Source organism: Salvelinus namaycush, unplaced genomic scaffold (genome assembly GCF_016432855.1).
Source record: "Salvelinus namaycush isolate Seneca unplaced genomic scaffold, SaNama_1.0 Scaffold680, whole genome shotgun sequence".
Lineage (NCBI taxonomy): Eukaryota > Metazoa > Chordata > Actinopteri > Salmoniformes > Salmonidae > Salvelinus > Salvelinus namaycush.
The window spans coordinates 4082-22964 of NW_024061398.1; the positions used below are offsets into that span (position 1 = coordinate 4082).

The following is an 18883-nucleotide window of genomic DNA, read 5'->3' on the forward strand; positions in this document are numbered from 1 at the left end:
CGCCCACTTCCCAGGCTAACCGTGGAGAGCGAGAGTACGGGCAGACACCGTGTTACGCAGTAGAGCGCATGGTGTCTCCTGTACGCGTGCATAGCCCGGTTCGGTACATTCCAGCTCCACGTATCGGCCGGGCTAGATTGAGCGTTGAGCCGGATGTCATGAAGCCGGCCCAACGCATCTGGCCACCAGTGCGTCTCCTCGGGCCGGCTTACATGGCACCAGCCTTACGCATGGTGTCCCCGGTTCGCCTACATAGGCCGGTGCGGGTTATTCCACCTCCCCGCACTGGTCGGGCGACGGGGAGCATACAACCAGGTAAGGTTGGGCAGGCTCAGTGCTCAAGGGAGCCAGTACGCCTGCACGGTCCGGTATTTCCGGCGCCACCTCCCCGCCCCAGCCCAGTACCACCAGTGCCTACACCACGCACCAGGCTTCCAGTGCGTTTCCAGAGCCCTGTTCCTCCTCCACGCACTAGCCCTATGGTGCGTGTCTCCAGCCCATTACCACCAGTGCCTACACCACGCACCAAGCCTCCTGTGTGTCTCCAGAGTCCTGTGCGTCCTGTTGCTGCTCCCCGCACTAGCCCTGAGATGCGTGTCCTCAGCCCGGTACCACCAGTTCCGGCGCCACGCACCAGGCCTATAGTGCGTCTCAGCCGGCCAGAGTCTGCCGTTTGCCCAGCGGCGCCTGAACTGCCCGTCTGCCCAACGCCGTCTGAACTGTCCGTCTGCCAAGCGCCGCATGAACTGCCCGTCTGGACTGAGCCTTCAAAGCCGCCCGTCTGCCATGAGCCTTTAGAGCCGTCTGCCAGACAGGAGCCGCTAGAGCCTTCCGCCAGACAGGATCAGCCAGAGCCTTCCGCCAGACAGGATCAGCCAGAGCCATCCGTCTGCCAAGCGCCATCTGAGCCATCCGTCTGCCAAGCGGCATCTGAGCCATCCGTCTACCAAGCGCCATCTGAGCCATCCGTCTACCCAGCGCCATCTGAGCCATCCGTCTACCCAGCGCCATCTGAGCCATCCGTCTACCCAGCGCCATCTGAGCCATCCGTCTACCCAGCGCCATCTGAGCCATCCGTCTACCCAGCGCCATCTGAGCCATCCGTCTGCACAGAGCCATTAGAGCCGCCCGTCTGTCCCGAGCCGTCAGAGCCGTTAGTCAGTCAGGAGCCGCTAGAGCCATTCGTCAGTCAGGATCTGCCAGAGCCGCCAACCAGACAGGATCTGCCAGAGCCGCCAACCAGACAGGATCTGCCAGAGCCGCCAACCAGACAGGATCTGCCAGAGCCGCCAACCAGACAGGATCTGCCAGAGCCGCCAACCAGACAGGATCTGCCAGAGCCGCCAACCAGACAGGACCAGCCAGAGCCGCCAGCCAGACATGACCAGCCAGAGCCGTCAGCCAGACATGACCAGCCAGAGCCGTCAGCCAGCCAAGACCAGCCAGAGCCGTCAGCCAGCCAAGACCAGCCAGAGCCGTGAGCCAGCCAAGACCAGCCAGAGCCGTCAGCCAGCCAAGACCAGCCAGAGCCGTCAGCCAGCCAAGACCAGCCAGAGCCGTCAGCCAGCCAGGATCCGCCAGAGCCGTCAGCCAGCCAGGATCCGCCAGAGCCGTCAGCCAGCCAGGATCCGCCAGAGCCGTCAGCCAGCCAGGATCCGCCAGAGCCGTCAGCCAGCCAGGATCCGCCAGAGCCAGCCAGCCAGGATCCGCCAGAGCCAGCCAGCCAGGATCCGCCAGAGCCAGCCAGCCAGGATCCGCCCCTCAGTCCGGAGCTGCCGTCCTTCAGTCCGGAGCTGCCCCTTATCCCGGGGCTGCCCCTTGTCCCGGTGCTGCCCCTTGTCCCGGTGCTGCCCCTTGTCCTGCTGAGGCCTATTATTTTAGGTGGGGGTATTTGGAGGGTGGCCATTTGGAGGAGGCTACCAAAGCGGGTATGGACAATGGTGGAGTGGGGGCCACGTCCCGCACCCGAGCCGCCGCCATGATGGGGCCCACCCCGGACCCTCCCCTTTCTATGTCAGTTTGTGCGGTCGGGGTCCGCACCTTTGGGGGGGGGTACTGTCACACCCTGGCCTTAGTATTCTTTGTTTTCTTTATTATTTTAGTTAGGTCAGGGTGTGACATGGGGAATGTATGTGTTTTTTGTAGTGTCTAGGGTGGTTGTAAGGTTTAGGGGGTTTATTAGAGTAGTTGGGTTTATGTTTAGTATATAAGTCTAGCTGTGTCTATGGTTGCCTGAATGGTTCTCAATCAGAGACAGATGTCATTAATTGTCTCTGATTGGGAGCCATATTTAAGGCAGCCATAGGCACTAGGTTTTTGTGGGTAATTGTCTGTGTCTATGTTGCATGTTTGCACTTAGTCTTTTGATAGCTTCACGTTCGTCTGTTTGTTGTTTTGTTTCGTTGTCCTTCTTCCAATTAAAGAGAAGATGTATTTTCCACACGCTGCGCCTTGGTCCTCTCTCTCTCCCATTGACGATCGTGACAATATCTTTACAGTAGAAGCTAACAAAACACACCAAACTGACAAGGTGTACACTGATCAGTAAAGTAAAGAGAGGCTAACATTCTATAATGCTCCCTTTCCTCTGCACATTTCACTCACAGTGAGAAACAATAGGATCCAAATCACAGTTACCACTTACTTTATGACATGAGAATTAAGTGATGGAGTGACTTTAATCTTAGCTGGTCTGAGAGAACTGATGAGGCTTTTCTTCTGTATGTAAATGTTGGTGTCTTTTTAAGTTGCTCTGTTGAGAGAAACTCTTCCCACATTCAGAGCAGGAGTAAGGCTTCTCTCCTGTGTGTGTTCTCTGGTGAACTGTTAGCTCAGATGATGTTGTGAAGCGTTTTCCACAGTCAGAGCAGAAGTAAGGCTTTTCTCCTGTGTGTGTTCTCTGGTGAACTGTTAGCTCAGATGATGTTCTGAAGAGTTTTTCACAGTCAGAGCAGGAGTAAGGCTTTTCTCCTGTGTGTATACGTTGATGGTTCTTTAAGCTGCTGTGTTGAGAAAATTTTTGCCCACAGTCAGAGCAGGAGTAAGGCTTCTCTCCTGTGTGTATACACGTTGGTGTTTCTTTAAGCTGCTGTGTTGAGAGAAACTTTGCTCACAGTCAGAGCAGGTGTAAGGCTTCTCTCCTGTATGTATTCGCTGGTGACTATCTAACTCATTCAATTGGGGGAAACTCTTTTCACAGTCTGAGCAGGAGTAAGGCTTTTCTCCCGTATGTAAACGTTGGTGTCTTTTTAAGTTACTCTGTTGAGAGAAACTCTTCCCACAGTCAGAGCAGAAGTAAGGCTTCTCTCCTGTGTGTGTTCTCTGGTGAACTGTTAGCTCAGATAATGCTGTGAAGCATTTTCCACAGTCAGAGCAAGAGTAAGGCTTCTCTCCTCTGTGCACTCTCTGATGAACGTTCAGATCACCTGATGTTGTGAAGCTCTTCCCACAGTCAGTGCAGGAATACCGATTCTCTCCTGTGTGTATTTTCAGGTGTATTTTTAGCTTTGATAGAATTGGGAAAATCTCATGGGGCAGTTTAACCTTTGTTTAACTAGGCAAGTCAGTTAAGAACAAATTCTTATTTACAATGACGGCCTACACCGGCCAAACCCGGACGAAGCTGGGTCAATTGTGCGCTTGCCCATAGTCCCTATGTGACTCCCAATCACAGCCGGTTGTGATACAGCCTGGATTCGAACTATGGTGTCTGTAGTGACGCCTCAAGCACTGAGATGCAGTGCCTTAGACCTCTGCACCACTCGGGAGCCCAAAAGTCTCATAGCAAAGAATAAGGCTGTAACGTAACAAAATGTGTAAAAAGTCAAGGGGTCTGAATACTTTCTGAATGGACTGTATAGACACATCTTGTGTGTTTTAATCAAATCAACCATATGCACTGAGCTTGTCTGATGGTTTAAGTGCACTGTTTGACGAAATAATTAAGACACACAAATGACTAGAGGGAGTTCGACCTCAATTGATTTGATTGTGCCGGGCTGGGCTCAGATTTTTAATATTTTTTATTGACAGTGATTGACTGTGTGACTGGCACCCGTTGTCTCACTCTCCTCCCTGCTGCACCGACCACCAGAGAACATCAACAGTGTTTATCACACTGTCCGTGTTGCTGAAGCTGCAACATAATTACACCCATTTCTGACTGAAAAGTTCTGTTACCGAAATCCCTCATTTGTTTAGGAAAAACATTCCCTATTCCCTCAACCCTTGCTCTATTTATGTGACACATGTATGCATCGCATGCACATGACCAATAGGGCCTAACCTATAGCATATCATAATCACATCAATAAATTGGTTATAACAAACTCAGAACACCATAACAGCAAAATAGATGCAGAGGACGTGACAAACTCGAAACAGGAGAATGTTTACTGGTGGCTCAGGAGGTAAAGGGGAAGTCAGATGTGTGGAATAAATGTGACTAGTTGTGGAAAATATTGGAGATCAAGACAAAGAAGGTAAGGAGCAAATGCTGTGTGCATATTATGTGGGCCAAACAGGTGCTGTTAGATTACAATATAATTTTTCTGACCGTTTGGAGCAATCTCCGAAATGGAACGGTTTATTTATTGTTTACGCTAATTATTCAAGTATTGCTTTTTTATTTTATTTTAAAACTAAAATGCTTGATTCCATTTCAAATCATGAAAGACTGGTCTGCTGTGTGATGACATGAACGACCACTGCCTTGCTAAAGAAGCTGAGGGTAAAGGTGATGGACTGGCCAAGCATGTCTCCAGACCTAAACCCTATTGAGCATCTGTGGGGCATCCTCAAACGGAAGGTGGAGGAGTGCAAGGTCTCTAACATCCACCAGCTCCGTGATGTCGTCATGGAGGAGTGGAAGAGGACTCCAGTGGCAACCTGTGAAGCTCTGGTGAACTCCATGCCCAAGAGGGTTAAGGCAGTGCTGGAAAATGATGGTGGCCACACAAAATATTGACACTTTGGGCCCAATTTGGACATTTTCACTTAGGGGTGTACTCACTTTTGTTGCCAGCGGTTTAGACATTAATGGCTGTGTGTTGAGTTATTTTGAGGGGACAGCAAATTTACACTGTTATACAAGCTGTACACTCACTACTTTACATTGTAGCAAAGTGTCATTTCTTCAGTGTTGTCACATGAAAAGATACACTCAAATATTTACAAAAATGTGAGGGGTGTACTCACTTTTGTGATATACTGTATATCATTAAACAAAAGTTGCTTAGGGAGAGATTTAAATGTACACCATTGTTACCCGGCGGAAAATGGGGGAGGGTTTAGTATTTTTGAAATTAAATTCAGGGGAGGGTCATGTAATTTGTAATCAATTAAATGTCTCATTGCTCAGGGTTTGAGAATTAGTTGCATATTATAGTATCTCATGATGCCCCTCATCCCTGATTCTCTGCTGGGTCCACAATATCAAGCTAAGTTCTGAACGAACAGAGTAGAAACGCAGACAACTAGTAAAAGCACAAACCAGCTTTATTCAACCCACTGGATGCTTCAGCTGCAAATACAACATACAAGTCACACAAGCATATATTTATACCTTCCAACTAGGTGGAGTCACCAGTCACCACTTCCAAGATAAACAATCAGTCTCTGTTCCTCTTAATTATTACATTGTCATGGCCCTGCCTGAGTCCAGAGCAGCGTGAGCGGAGAGGTGTGTGAGATAGGACTGTGGTTAGTGTCGTTGGGATGGACCCCTGCTGCCCTCCTCCCAGAGGTTTCTTCTCTCTTCAACTGTTGTCCTCATCTGGATGTTGAGTTCCACCTCTCTCCTAGTTCCACAGAAACTAACCTGACTTAGAACTGAGACGAGCCTGTTGCTCTTAACCTCCATCCTAAGAAATACTAATACACAGCAAGAACAAAACATGTCTGGACAGACACCTTCTGTATTCGCCTCACAGTAACTTTCCTATACAAAGTTCAATAAAGTAGTTAGAATCCAACATGATCCATAGCCTATACTTTAGGCAGAGGCTATACCAAGACCATGCACGGAGAAGCACAGTGCAAAGTTATATTTCTAAGAAAATTGACTTCCTTCCCTAGTTTTTGCACTGCTGGGATGGTGTTATATAAAACTAGGCTACACTGCAATGGATAGGCGTTCCCAATCCAGGCTGCATCACATCCAGCCGTGATTGGAGTCCCATAAGGTGGCGCACAATTGGCCCAGCGTCGTCCGGGTTTGGCCGGAGTAGGCCGTCATTTTAAATAATAATTTGTTCTTAAGTGCCTTGCTCAAGGGCACGTCGACAGATTTTTCACTTTTGGTTTCACTGGCCCAACGCTCTAACCGCTAGGCTACCTGCCACTCTTACATAGATGTGCAGGGCTCAATGATGTTGATGGCTCAATGATGTTGATGGCTGTCGATAGCATGAATCTGTAACAACAACGGTGTATTAGCTAATGCGGCCATTACATCTAGCGCATGCTAGCTAACTCACTTATATAGCAATACCATACATTGCCTCTAGAGCATGCTAGCTAACTCACTTATACAGCAATAACATATATTACATCTAGAGCATGCTAGCTTACTCACTTATAGAGCAATAACATACATTACATTTATAGCATTAAAAAACATTTTTTAAACAATTTAAAAATATATATATATATATATATATATATAAAATAGATATATCTAAAAAAGCATGCTAGCTACTCACTCATAGAGCAATAATATATTACATTTATAGCATGCTAGCTAACTCACTTATAAAGCAATAACATACATTACAAATAGAGCATGCTAGCTAACTCACTTATAGAGCAATACCATACATTGCCTCTATAGCATGCTAGCGAACTCACTTATTCAGAAATAACATACATTACATCTAAAACATGCTAGCTAACTCACTTATACAGCAATAACATAAATTACATTTAGAGCATGCTAGCTAACTCACTTATACAGCAATAACATACATTACCTCTAGAGCATGCTATTTAACAGACTTGCCTAGTTCAATAAAAAATAAAAACATGTAATCATGAGCTCCGCCTGCCCTGCTCTTGCTGAGGTAAACCCTTCAGTGCTACCTACAAATGACTGTGCTGTGTACAGTGGCACTTTCTTAAAACTGCATTGTTGGTTAGGGGCTTGTATGTAAGCATTTCACCTGTTGTATTCAGCGCATGTGACAAATAACATTTGATTTGATTTCAGGAGGTGAGGCTGTAAAAATGTTTAAAGAATAATGTGTGCGCGAACTAGACCTACTGATGTCCTGTTCAGTTGGAGAGGGAGAACCTGAAGACGAGGACAACTAGAGCTACGACTATAATTGATTTGAATTAAAACAATATGTTTCATTGCATATAATGAAGCTATTTCTTTAGAGTTATTGATCTCCATAAGCCACATTGGAGTAATTTACATTACAGATGGACAACGGATGAGTGCTGAAAATAGACTAATACGCGAAGGTCTAATTCATTTAAACGGTCTTCAAATTAAAATGGCTTTAGGCTACTAACAACAAGAGCTAGGCCTATACCTGTTTGACAGATGAAATTATAGTCTACTATCCATAGATTGTGTCAGCCAGTTCCTTCAATCACCATTAGGGTTGAATATTTTCCTGGTATTTTACAAATGTCCCATCCCGAAAATAAATCACTTTTCTTCCGGGTAACCCGGTACTTCCCGCCAAAACCAGACATGTCATTCAAAAGCATATACATTTCTTAATTTGATTAGAGCTTTGTACCATTATCCAATACATAGCCTATAAAATACAGTGCATTCGGAAAGTATTCAGACCCCTTGAATTTGTCCACATTTTCTTATTTTACAGCCTTATTCTAAAATGGGTTAAATTGTTTTTTTCTTCTTCACACTCATCAATCTACACACAATACCCCATAATGACGAAGCAAAAAAGGTTTTTAGAATTTTTTGAAAATGTACATTTACATAAGTATTCTCACCCTTTACTCAGTACATTGTTGAAGCATCTTTGGCAGCGATTACAGCCTTGAGTCTTCTTGGGTATGACACTACAAGCTTGGCACGCCTGTATTTCGGGAGTTTCTCCCATTCTTCTCTGCAGATCCTCTCAAGCTCTGTCAGGTTCGATGGGGAGCGTTGCTGCACAGATATTTTCAAGTCTCTCCAGAGATGTTTGATCGGGTTCAAGTCCGGGCTCTGGCTGGGCCAATCAAGGACATTCAGAGACTTGTCCCGAAGCCACTCCTGCGTTATCTTAGCTGTGTGCTTAGGGTCGTTGTCCTGTTGGAAGGTGAACCTTCGCCCCCAGTCTGAGGTCCTGAGCGCTCTGGAGCAGATTTACATCAAGGATCTCTCTGTACTCTCTCTGTGCTCCGTTCATCTTTCCTTCAATCCTGACTAGTCTCTCAGTCCCTGCCGTTGAAAAACATCCCCCACAGCATGATGCTGCCACCACCATGTTTCATCATAGGGAGGTGCCAGATTTCCTCCAGACGTGAAGTTTGGCATTCAGGCCAAAGAGTTCAATCTTGGTTTCATCAGACAAGAGAATATTGTTTCTCATGGTCTGAGAGTCCTTTAGGTGCCTTTTGGCAAACTCCAAGCAAGCTGTCATGTGCCTTTTACTTTGGAGGAGTGGCTTCTGGGATTTGTGGAGTTCTGCTGAGATGGTTGTCCTTCTGGGAGATCTCCCATCTCCACAGAGGAACTCTGGAGCTCTGCCAGAGTGACCATCGGGTTCTTGGTCACCACCGTGACCTAGGCCCTCCCCTGATTGCTTAGTTTGGCAGGACCGCCAGCTTTAGGAAGAGACGTGGTGGTTCCAAACTTCTTCCATTTAAAAATGATGGCGGCCACTGTGTTCTTGGGGACCTTCAATGCTGCAGACATTTTTTGGTACCCTTTCCCAGATCTCTACCTCAACACAATCCTGTCTCTGAGCTCTACGGACAATTCCTTTGACCTCATGGCTTGGTTTTTGCTCCGACATGCACGGTCAACTGTGGAACCTTATGTGTGCCTCGGTGTGTGCCTTTCCAAATCATGCCCAATCAATTTAATTTAGCACAGGTGGACTACAATCAAGTTGTAGAAACATTTCAAGGATGATCAATGGAAACAGGATGCACATGAGCTCAATTTCGAGTCTCACAGCAAAGATTCTGAATACTTATGTAAATAAAGTATCTGTTGTTTATTTGTAAGAAATTTGCAAAAATGTCTAAAAACCTGTTGTTTTCTCTTTGTCATTATGGGGTATTGCGTGTAGATTTATAAAGAACATTTTTATTTGATCAATTTTAGAATAAGGCTGTAACATAACAAAATGTGGAAAAAGGGAAGTGGTCTGAATACTTTCCGAATGCACTGTAGGCCTGCCTGGTGACATTTGGTGATGTCAGATACTTCAGTTGTAACAGGTTCTGTTAAAAAACATTTTTACAGTTGATAGTAAACTTTAGCACGGTTCCAAACGTAGACTATGTTAAAGCCATTGTACACGAGAGGGCGAGCAAAACAACTGTTTTAGCAGGGTTGTCCTGCGGTTAAAGGTGTCTGTGTTCTTTTGCCCATCTTAATCTTTTATTTTTATTGACCAGTCTGAGATATGGCTTTTTCTTTGCAACTCTGCCTAGAAGGCCAGCATCCCGGAGTCGCCTCTTCACTGTTGACGTTGAGACTGGTGTTTTGCGGGTACTATTGAACTTCTCTGGGATAGGTGGCAGTATTTTCTCGTCCGGATGAAAAGCGTGTCCAAAGTAACCTGCCTGCTACTCAGGCCCAGAAGTTAATATATGCATATTATTAGTAGATTTGGATAGAAAACACTCCGAAATTTCTAAAACTGTTTGAATCATGTCTGTGAGTATAGCAGAACTTATTTGCCAGGCAAAACCCAGAGGACAAACCATTCAGAATTTCTTTTCTTTTGAGGTCACTCTCTTTTCAATGGGTTTTCATTGGGAATCCAGATTTCTAAGGGACCTTCTTGCAGTTCCTATCGCTTCCACTGGATGTCAACAGTCTTTAGAAATTGGTTGAGGTTTTTCCTTTGAGAAATGAAGAAGTAAGGCTGTTCAGAATGAGGGTAGATGGAAGTGTACTCTTTGTTAGAGGCGTGTGACCTGAAAGCTAGCTACACTTTGTTTTCCTCCAGTATTGAACACAGATCATCCCGTCTTAAATTTTATTGATTATTTACGTTAAAAAATACCTAAAGTTGTATTACAAAAGTAGTTTGAAATGTTTGGACAAGGCTTACAGGTAACTTATAAGATATTTTGTAGTCACGTTGCGCAAGTTGGAATCAGTGTTTTTCTGGATCAAACGCGCCAAATAAATGGATATTTTGGATATATATCGACGTAATTAATCGAACAAAAGGACCATTTGTGATGTTTATGGGACATATTGGAGTGCCAACAGAAGAAGCTCATCAAAGGTAAGGCATGAATTATATCTTTATTTCTGCGTTTTGTGTCGCGCCTGGAGTGTTGAAATAAGATTGTCTGTGTTTGTTTACTGGGGTGCTGTCCTCAGATAATAGCATTGTTTGCTTTCGCCGTAAAGCCTTTTTGAAATCTGACATGTTGGCTGGATTCACAACAAGTGTAGCTTTAATTTGGTGTATTGCATGTTTGATTTCATGAAAGTTAAATTTTTATAGTAATTTATTTGAATTTGGCGCTCTGCATTTTCACTGGATGTTGGCCGGTGGGACGCTAGCGTCCCATATATCCCAGAGAGGTTAATGAATTGCCAGTTGAGGACTTGTGAGGCATCTTTTTCTCAAACTAGACACTCTAATGTACTTGTCCTCTTGCTCAGTTGTGCACCGGGGCCTACCACTCTTTCTATTTTGGTTAGAGCCAGTTTGCTCTGTTCTCTGAAGGGAGTAGTACACAGCGTTGTACGAGATCTTCAGTTTCATGGCAATTTCTCGCATGGAATAGCCTTCATTTCTCAGAACAAGAATAGACTGATGAGTTTCAGAAGAAAGATCTTTGTTTCCGTCCATTTTGAGCCTGTAATCAAACCCACAAATGCTGATGCTCCAGATACTCAACTAGTCTAATGAAGGCCAGTTTTATTGCTTCTTTAATCAGGACAACAGTTTTCAGCGGTGCTAACATAACTGCAAAAGGGTTTTCTAATGATCAATTAGCCTTTTAAAATGAGAAACTTGGATTAGCTAACACAACGTGCCATTGGAACACAGGAGTGATGGTTGCTGATAATGGGCCTCTGTACGCCTACGTAGATATTCCCTTAAAAATCTGCAGTTTCCAGCTGTAATAGTCATTTACAACATTAACAATGTCTACACTGTATTTCTGATCAATTCATGTTATTTTAAATGGGCAAAAAAATTGTTTTTCTTTCAAAAACAAGGACATTTCTAAGTGACCACAAACTTTTGAATGATAGTGTATTATTATTGACACCCTTTCATTCAATACTTTGTGCAACCTTCCTTTGCCAAGATAACAGCTCTGAGTCTTCTCCTATAATAGGTAATGAGGTTGGAGAACACATGGCAAGGGATCTGAGACCATTCCTCCATACAAAATCTCTCCAGATCCTTCAGATTCCGAGGCCCACGCTTGTGGATTCTCCTCATCAGCTCATCCCACAGGTTTTCTATGGGGTTCAGGTCAGGGGACTGGGATGGCCATGGCAAAACCTTGATTCTTTGGTCAGTGAACCATTTTTTTGTGTTGATTTTGAGATGTGCTTTGGATCATTGTCCTGCTGGAAGATCCAACCACAGCCCATTTAAGCTTCCTAGCAGAGGCAGTCCGGTTTAGATTTAATATCTGCTGGTACTTGATGGAGTCCATGATACCATGTATCCTAACAAGTGGTCCAGGGCCTTTGGAAGAAAAACAGCCCCACAACATCAAAGATCCATCACCATACTTCACAGTGGGGATGAGGTACTTTTCTGCATGGCTATCTTTCTGTCTACACCAAACCCATCTCTGGTGTTTGTTTCCAAAAAGCTCTATTTTGGTCTCATTTGACCATAGAACCCGGTCCCATTGAAAGTTCCAGTAACGTTTGGCAAACTGTAGGCGCTTGAGTTTGTTGTTTGATGACAGCAAAGGTGTTTTTATGGCAACCCTCCCAAACAACGTGTGGTTATGTAGGTGGCGTCTGATCGTAGTTTTGGAGACTTTCTGACCCCAAGACCCAACTAACGTCTGCAATTCTCCAGCTGTGATCCTTGGAGATTTTTTGGCCACTCAAACCATCCTCCTCACTGTGCGTGGGGTCAATATAGACACACGTCCTCTTCCAGGCCCATTGTTTACATCTCCAGTAACTTTAAACTTCTTAATTATTGCCCTGATAGTGGAAATGGGCATTTTCAACCGTTGAGCTATTCTCTTACAGCCATTTCCTGACTTGTGCAGCTCAACAACCTTTTGTCACACATCATTACTGTATTCTCGGGTCTTTGCCATAGTGATGGATGGCTATGGGAACTTGGCCTGTGTGTCACCTCATATTTATACCCCAGTGAAACAGGAAGTCTTGGCTTACCACTTAAGTGTTCCTAATCACTCAGGTGAACTTAAGAACGTAAAATATGAATGTGAATATACTTCAGTTAGATTTTACTCATAATAATTTCTAGGGGTGCCAATAATTGTGGCACACATGTTTTGAAGAAAAACATTTATTTCACATGTATTTTTTTCAATCATTTACTTTAATTAAAGGTTAGATTTTGGTGAATATTTTGAATGAAACAACAAGAGGATAAACAGCAAAAACATTTTTTTCACAGCCCGTTTTGCTCATATTTACCAAGGGTCCCAATATTATTGGAGGGACCTGTATGTTCACCCCTACCCTTGTCCACGGTGTTCTGCGAATCCACAACCTTTTGGCTACTTTGCCATGAAACAATTACAAAACGAAGAACAGTTTCTAAAACTGCATATCTAAGGCTCTGGTCTGTCCTAGGAGTGAGGGTAAACAGTAGGCATGTTCTCTGCAATCCACTTCATATTTAAATTATTATTTTGGGTATAGGGGAGGGTCACTTGTTGTTTTTTTTCAAGTGTTCAGGGAGGGTCGGGTAAAAATATATTTAACTGAAGGGAGGGCCATCCATTTCCATTTCAGAGAGATATGATTTTCTCCAGTTATCCCTTATTATAAATACCTTACAGTCCCTTAGTAGTCAAAAAATATATATCCACCCAAACGAAAGGTGAAAACTGATCCTCACACCATCTCTATCTGATACATGTTGTGTCTACTAGCTCATTCCCACAGAAAACTGCAGAGGGAAGCAGTACCACCCAGTCAACCATCAGACTCCGTTGTTTCAACAAGAGAACCCGCAGAGGGTATTCCACCCTAAGGACAAATCCAAGGTCATCTCAATATCTTTACAGTAGAAGCTAACAAAACACACCAAAACTGACAAGGTGCACACTGATTAGTAAAGAGAGGCTATCATTCTATAATTCTCCCTTTCCTCTGCACAGTTCTCACAGTGAGAAACAATAGGATCCAATTCAGTGTTACCACTTACTTTATGACATGAGAATTAAGTGATGGACTTTAATCTTAGCTGGTCTGAGAGAACTGATGAGGCTTTTCTCCTGTGTGTATACGTTGGTGTTTCTTTAAGCTGCTGTGTTGAGAGAAATTTTTCCCACAGTCAGAGCAGGAGTAAGGCTTCTCTCCTGTATGTATACGCTGGTGACATGTTAAGGTATATAATTGGGTGAAACAATTCCCACAGTCAGAGCAGAAGTGAGGCTTTTCTCCTGCATGTAAACATTGGTGTTTTTTTAAGTTGCTCTGTTGAGAGAAACTCTTCCCACATTCAGCGCAGGAGTAAGGCTTCTCTCCTGTGTGCGTTCTCTGGTGAACTGTTACCTCAGATGATGTTTTGAAACTCTTCCCACAGTCAGAGCAGAAGTAAGGCTTTTCTCCTGTGTGTGTTCTCTGGTGAACTGTTAGCTCAGATGATGTTGTGAAGCATTTTCCACAGTCAGAGCAGAAGTAAGGCTTTTCTCCTGTGTGTATACGTTGGTGTTTCTTTAAGCTGCTGTGTTGAGAGAAATTTTGCCCACAGTCAGAGCAGGAGTAAGGCTTCTCTCCTGTATGTATTCGCTTGTGACTATTTAACTTATCCAATTGGGAAAAACTCTTTTCACAGTCTGAGCAGGAGTAAGGCTTTTCTCCTGTATGTGAACGTTGGTGTCTTTTTAAGTTACTCTGTTGAGAGAAACTCTTCCCACAGTCAGAGCAGGAGTAAGGCTTTTCTCCTGTATGTATACGTTCATGTTTGATTAAGGTATCCAATAGGGAGAAACTCTTCCCACAGTCAGAGCAGAAGTAAGGATTCTCTCCTGTGTGTGTTCTCCGGTGAACTGTTAGCTCATATGATGTTGTGAAGCATTTTACACAGTCAGAGCAAGAGTAAGGCTTCTCTCCTGTGTGTCTATGTTGGTGGTTTTTTAAGTTTCTCCGTTGAGAGAATCTGCACCCACAGTCAGAGCAGGAATAAGGCTTCTCTCCAGTGTGCACGCTCTGATGAACTGTCAGAGCACCTGATGTTCTAAAGCTCTTCCCACAGTCAGAACAGGAGTAAGGCTTCTCTCCCGTATGAATACGCTGGTGTGTTTGTAAGCTTCCCAGTTGAGAGAAACTCTTCCCACAGTCAGAGCAGGAGTAAGGCTTCTCTCCTGTGTGCATACGCTGGTGAGATTTTAAGGTATTAAATTGGGCGAAACAATTCCCACAGTCTGAGCAGGAGTAAGACTTTTCTCCTGTATGTACTAGCTGGTGCCTATTTAACTTATCCAATCGGGAGAAACTCTTTTCACAGTCGGAGCAGGAGTAAGGCTTCTCTCCTGTGTGCACTCTCTGATGAACTGTCAGAGCCCTTGATGTTGTGAAACTCTTTCCACAGTCAGAGCAGGAGAAAGACTTCAATCCCGTGTGCCATCTCTGATGAACTGTCAGAGCCCTTGATGTTGTGAAGCTCTTCCCACAGTCAGTGCAGGAATACAGATTCTCTCCTGTGTGTATTTTTAAGTGTATTTTTAGCTTTGATAGCATTGGGAAAATCTCCTCACAATGTGGGCAGTGGTGAGAGCCCTTAGCTCTGTGATCTTCCTGCTGCTTTCTGGATGTAGAGAATGTCTCAACGTCACCTGTGTGAACAGCATCAGGAAAAAAAGTCAAGTTTTTGTGACATACGGAGAATGGGCAAAACATTTTGAACACCTGCTCATTCCATGACATAGACTGACCAGGTGCAAGCTATGATCCCTTATTGATATCACTTGTTAAATCCGCTTGAAATCAGTGTAGATGAAGGGGAGGAGACAGGTTAAATAAGGATTTTTAAGCCTTGATAAAGCTGAGACATGGATTGTGAATGTGTGCTATTCAGAGGGTGAATGGGCAAGACAAAAGATTTAAGTGCCTTTGAATGGAGCATGGTAGTAGGTGCCAGGCGCACCGATTTGTGTCAAGACCTCTAATGCTGCTGGGTTGACGCTGAACAGTTTAACTTATGTATCAAGAATGGTCCACCACCCAAAGGACATCCAACCAACTTAACACAACTGTGGGAAGCATTTGAGTCAACATGGGCCAGCCTCCCTGTGCAACGCTTTCGACACCTTGTAGAGTCCATTAGGGCTGTCCCCAACAACAACAAAAATATGTGGTTAACCAAGAGTAGTTTGTTCTTTCAACTAATTGATTGGTCAAAAATGTTTAAACATGTATTTCTCCAGTGCATTCGGAAATTATTCAGACTCCTAGACTTTTTCCACATTTTGTTACGTTACAGCCTTATTCTAAAATGGATTACATTGTTTGTTATTTCTCATCAATCTACACATATTACCCCATAATGACAAAGCAAAAACAGTTTTTAAGAAATTTTTAAGAAAAAAAAAAACATCACATTTACATAAGTATTCAGACTAGGGATACACGATATATCGGTGAACATATCGGAATCTGTTGATATTAGCTAAAAATGCCAACATCGGTATCGGCCCGATGTCTAGTTTAACGCTGATGTTAAAAACCAATGCCAAAGCTACCGTGCATACCTACTAATGACGCCACGTAAAATTAAGCTACACGTGCGACATCGCATTCCTAACCTAACCTGCTGTGTGGATCAAGCGGTCAACAAGTCGAGCAGTCATTTGAAAGAGTAAGAACATTTCAGCGAGACAACTCAAAGGCGAAATCCATTAAAGCCAAGATAATGGAATTCATTGCCCTTGACAATCAATCGTTCTCTGTCGTGGGTGATGTTGGCTTTCGCCAACTGGTTGAGCACCGGTACACATTACCAATGCGCTATTTTTCAGGATGTTGCACTACCGGAGTTACACAGTAATAGAGTCACTGCTATTAGCTTCCCGACATACATACTATGGAACGCCATTTGGGTCTTTGCGTGTCAAAAAAGATACAGTAGCACTGTCAAAGCTGTACAAAAAAATCTGCTAACAAGCAAACACCGGCCACGTTGGTAATAAAGCATAATTTGTTCGACCGCAACTTCTGGGGTAGCAAGCTAGCTTTAGCTTGGTACCTAGTTAGCACCAATATAACCAGCCTGAAAACAATGACCAGTAGAAACTGCAGTCATTTTCATTATTCTTAGCAATGATTTAGGAATCCTTGTGAGTAAGTATTAGCTAGGATGTCACTTGTGGTTTGCCTATTAAATTGAAATTCAGTTTATGAAAATAAATAGCTAGCCAGCTACTTAACCCTGTTGCCCAAAGCTAACGTTATAAGGCTTGCCCAAAGCTCCATCTGGCTAGTGAGGCTCGACCGGAGCGAGTTATGTGTTGTGAAGCTAGCCACAATAAGGATTAGGCACAATAGTGTAATTTGCGGTTTGCCTACAAAATAAAAGTATGTCATTGACAGTGATGCAAATTAATACAAATAGTAGAATTATGCCATACCTTTATTTTGAAGGCTAACCGCAAAGTCCACTATTGTGGCTAATCCTTATTGTGGTTTGCTACACACAGATGGGTCCGACCACCATTAATCAAATAAGAACAGTCTTATAAATTAGGGTTATTTTAGATGACACCTAGCTATATAGTTAGCTAGCTAACTTTAGCTACTGAAACAGATGTAATTTTGCTATGTTTTTGGGGAAGAACATGGTTTGCATCCATGAGCCAGCTGGCTTTTTTTTCCTGACCAGCACTGTACCTGCGCGAGACAACTTTACCAGCATCATAGCATACGTATCAATGAATCGTTGTGACATATGAAATACGAGTGATAGTGTAATCAATGTGTAATAACTATGTAAAAAATGTATGAATGCGTAAAATTATTGTGACGTGCAGTCATATTCAGGTCCTGATTGGTCAACAAGCTTATTTGACACGTCAAATAGTGTTATTTGATGTGTATCTTCTTTGACACGCAAAAACCCAAACGGCGTTCCATAGAAATCCTGGTTGCGAATGAAACAACTGAACAACGAAACAGCACAACAAGTAAGTGAAAGAAATAGGTTTTGATTATGTTTTACTAGTAATGGGGACATACTTAAATGCCAACAAAATAACTTTTTGGTCAGTGTGTGTGTGTGTAAAACCTTTATTTAACTAGGCAAGTCAGTTAAGAACAAATTCTTATTTACAATGACTGCCCAGACAACACCAGGCCAGTTGTGCGCAGCCGGATGTGATACAGCCTGGATTCGAACTTTAGACCACTGCGTCCATGTGTGTGTCGGTATCTTTTTTATGGGCAAGGAAAATATCGAATAACGGTATTGGCCAAAAATGTCATATCGGTGCATCACTAATTAAGACGCTTAACTCAGTACTTTGTTGAAGCACCTTTGACAGCTATTACAGCCTCGAGTCTTCTTCGGTATGACGCTACAAGCACCTGTATTTGGGAAGTTTCTCCCATTCTTCTCCGCAGGTCAAGCTCTGTCAGGTTGGACAGCTATTTTCAGGTCTCTCCAAAGATTTTAGATCGGGTTCAAATCCGTGCTCTGTCTGGGCAACTCAAGGACATTGAAAGACTTGTCCTGAAGCCACTCCTGTGTTGTCTTGACTGTATGCTTCGGGTCGTTGTCCTGTTGGAAGGTGAACCTTCACCCCAGTCTGAGGTCCTGAGCATGTTTTCACTAAGGAGTTCTCTGTTCTTTACTCTGTTCGTCTTTCCATCGTTCCTGACTAGTCTCCCAGTCCATGCTGCAGAAAAACAGCCCTACAGTATGATTCTGCCACCACCATGCTTCGCCGTAAGAATGGTGCCAGGTTTCCTCCAGACGTGACGCTTGGCATTCAGGCCAAAGACTTTAATCTTGGTATCATCAGACCAGAGAATCTTGTTTCGCATGGTCTGAGAGTCTTTAGGTGACTTTCGGCCAACTCCAAGACGGATTTCATGCGCCTTTAACTGAGGAGTGGCTTTGGTGTTTGCTCTGACATACACTGTCAACTGTGGGACCTTGCATAGACATGTGCCCACTCAATTGAATTTACCACAGGTGGACTCCAATCAAGTTGTAGAAACATCTCAAGAATGATCAATGGAAACAATGTATCTGAGCTCAATTGAGTCTCATAGCAAAGGGTCTGAATACTTATGTAAATAAGGTATTTCTGTTTTTAAATTAGCATAAATGTCTTCACCTGTTTTCGCTTTGTCCTTGTGGGTTATTGTGTGTAGATTGATGAGGCGTTTTATTTATTTAATCCATTTTAGAATAAGGCTGTAATGTAACAAAAGGGGTCAAGGGGTCTGAATACTTCCCGAATGCACTGTATAGACACATCTTTTGTGTTTTAATCAAATGAACCATATGCACTGAGCTTGTCTGATGGTTTAAGCGCACTGTTTGATGAA

General features: G+C 43.7%; 1 pseudogene; it reads right to left on the reverse strand.

Annotated features, from left to right (window-relative positions):
- Positions 1 to 2650: 2650 nt before the first annotated feature.
- Positions 2651 to 16128, reverse strand: LOC120042423 (annotated as a pseudogene).
- Between the last annotated feature and the right edge of the window lie 2755 nt (positions 16129 to 18883).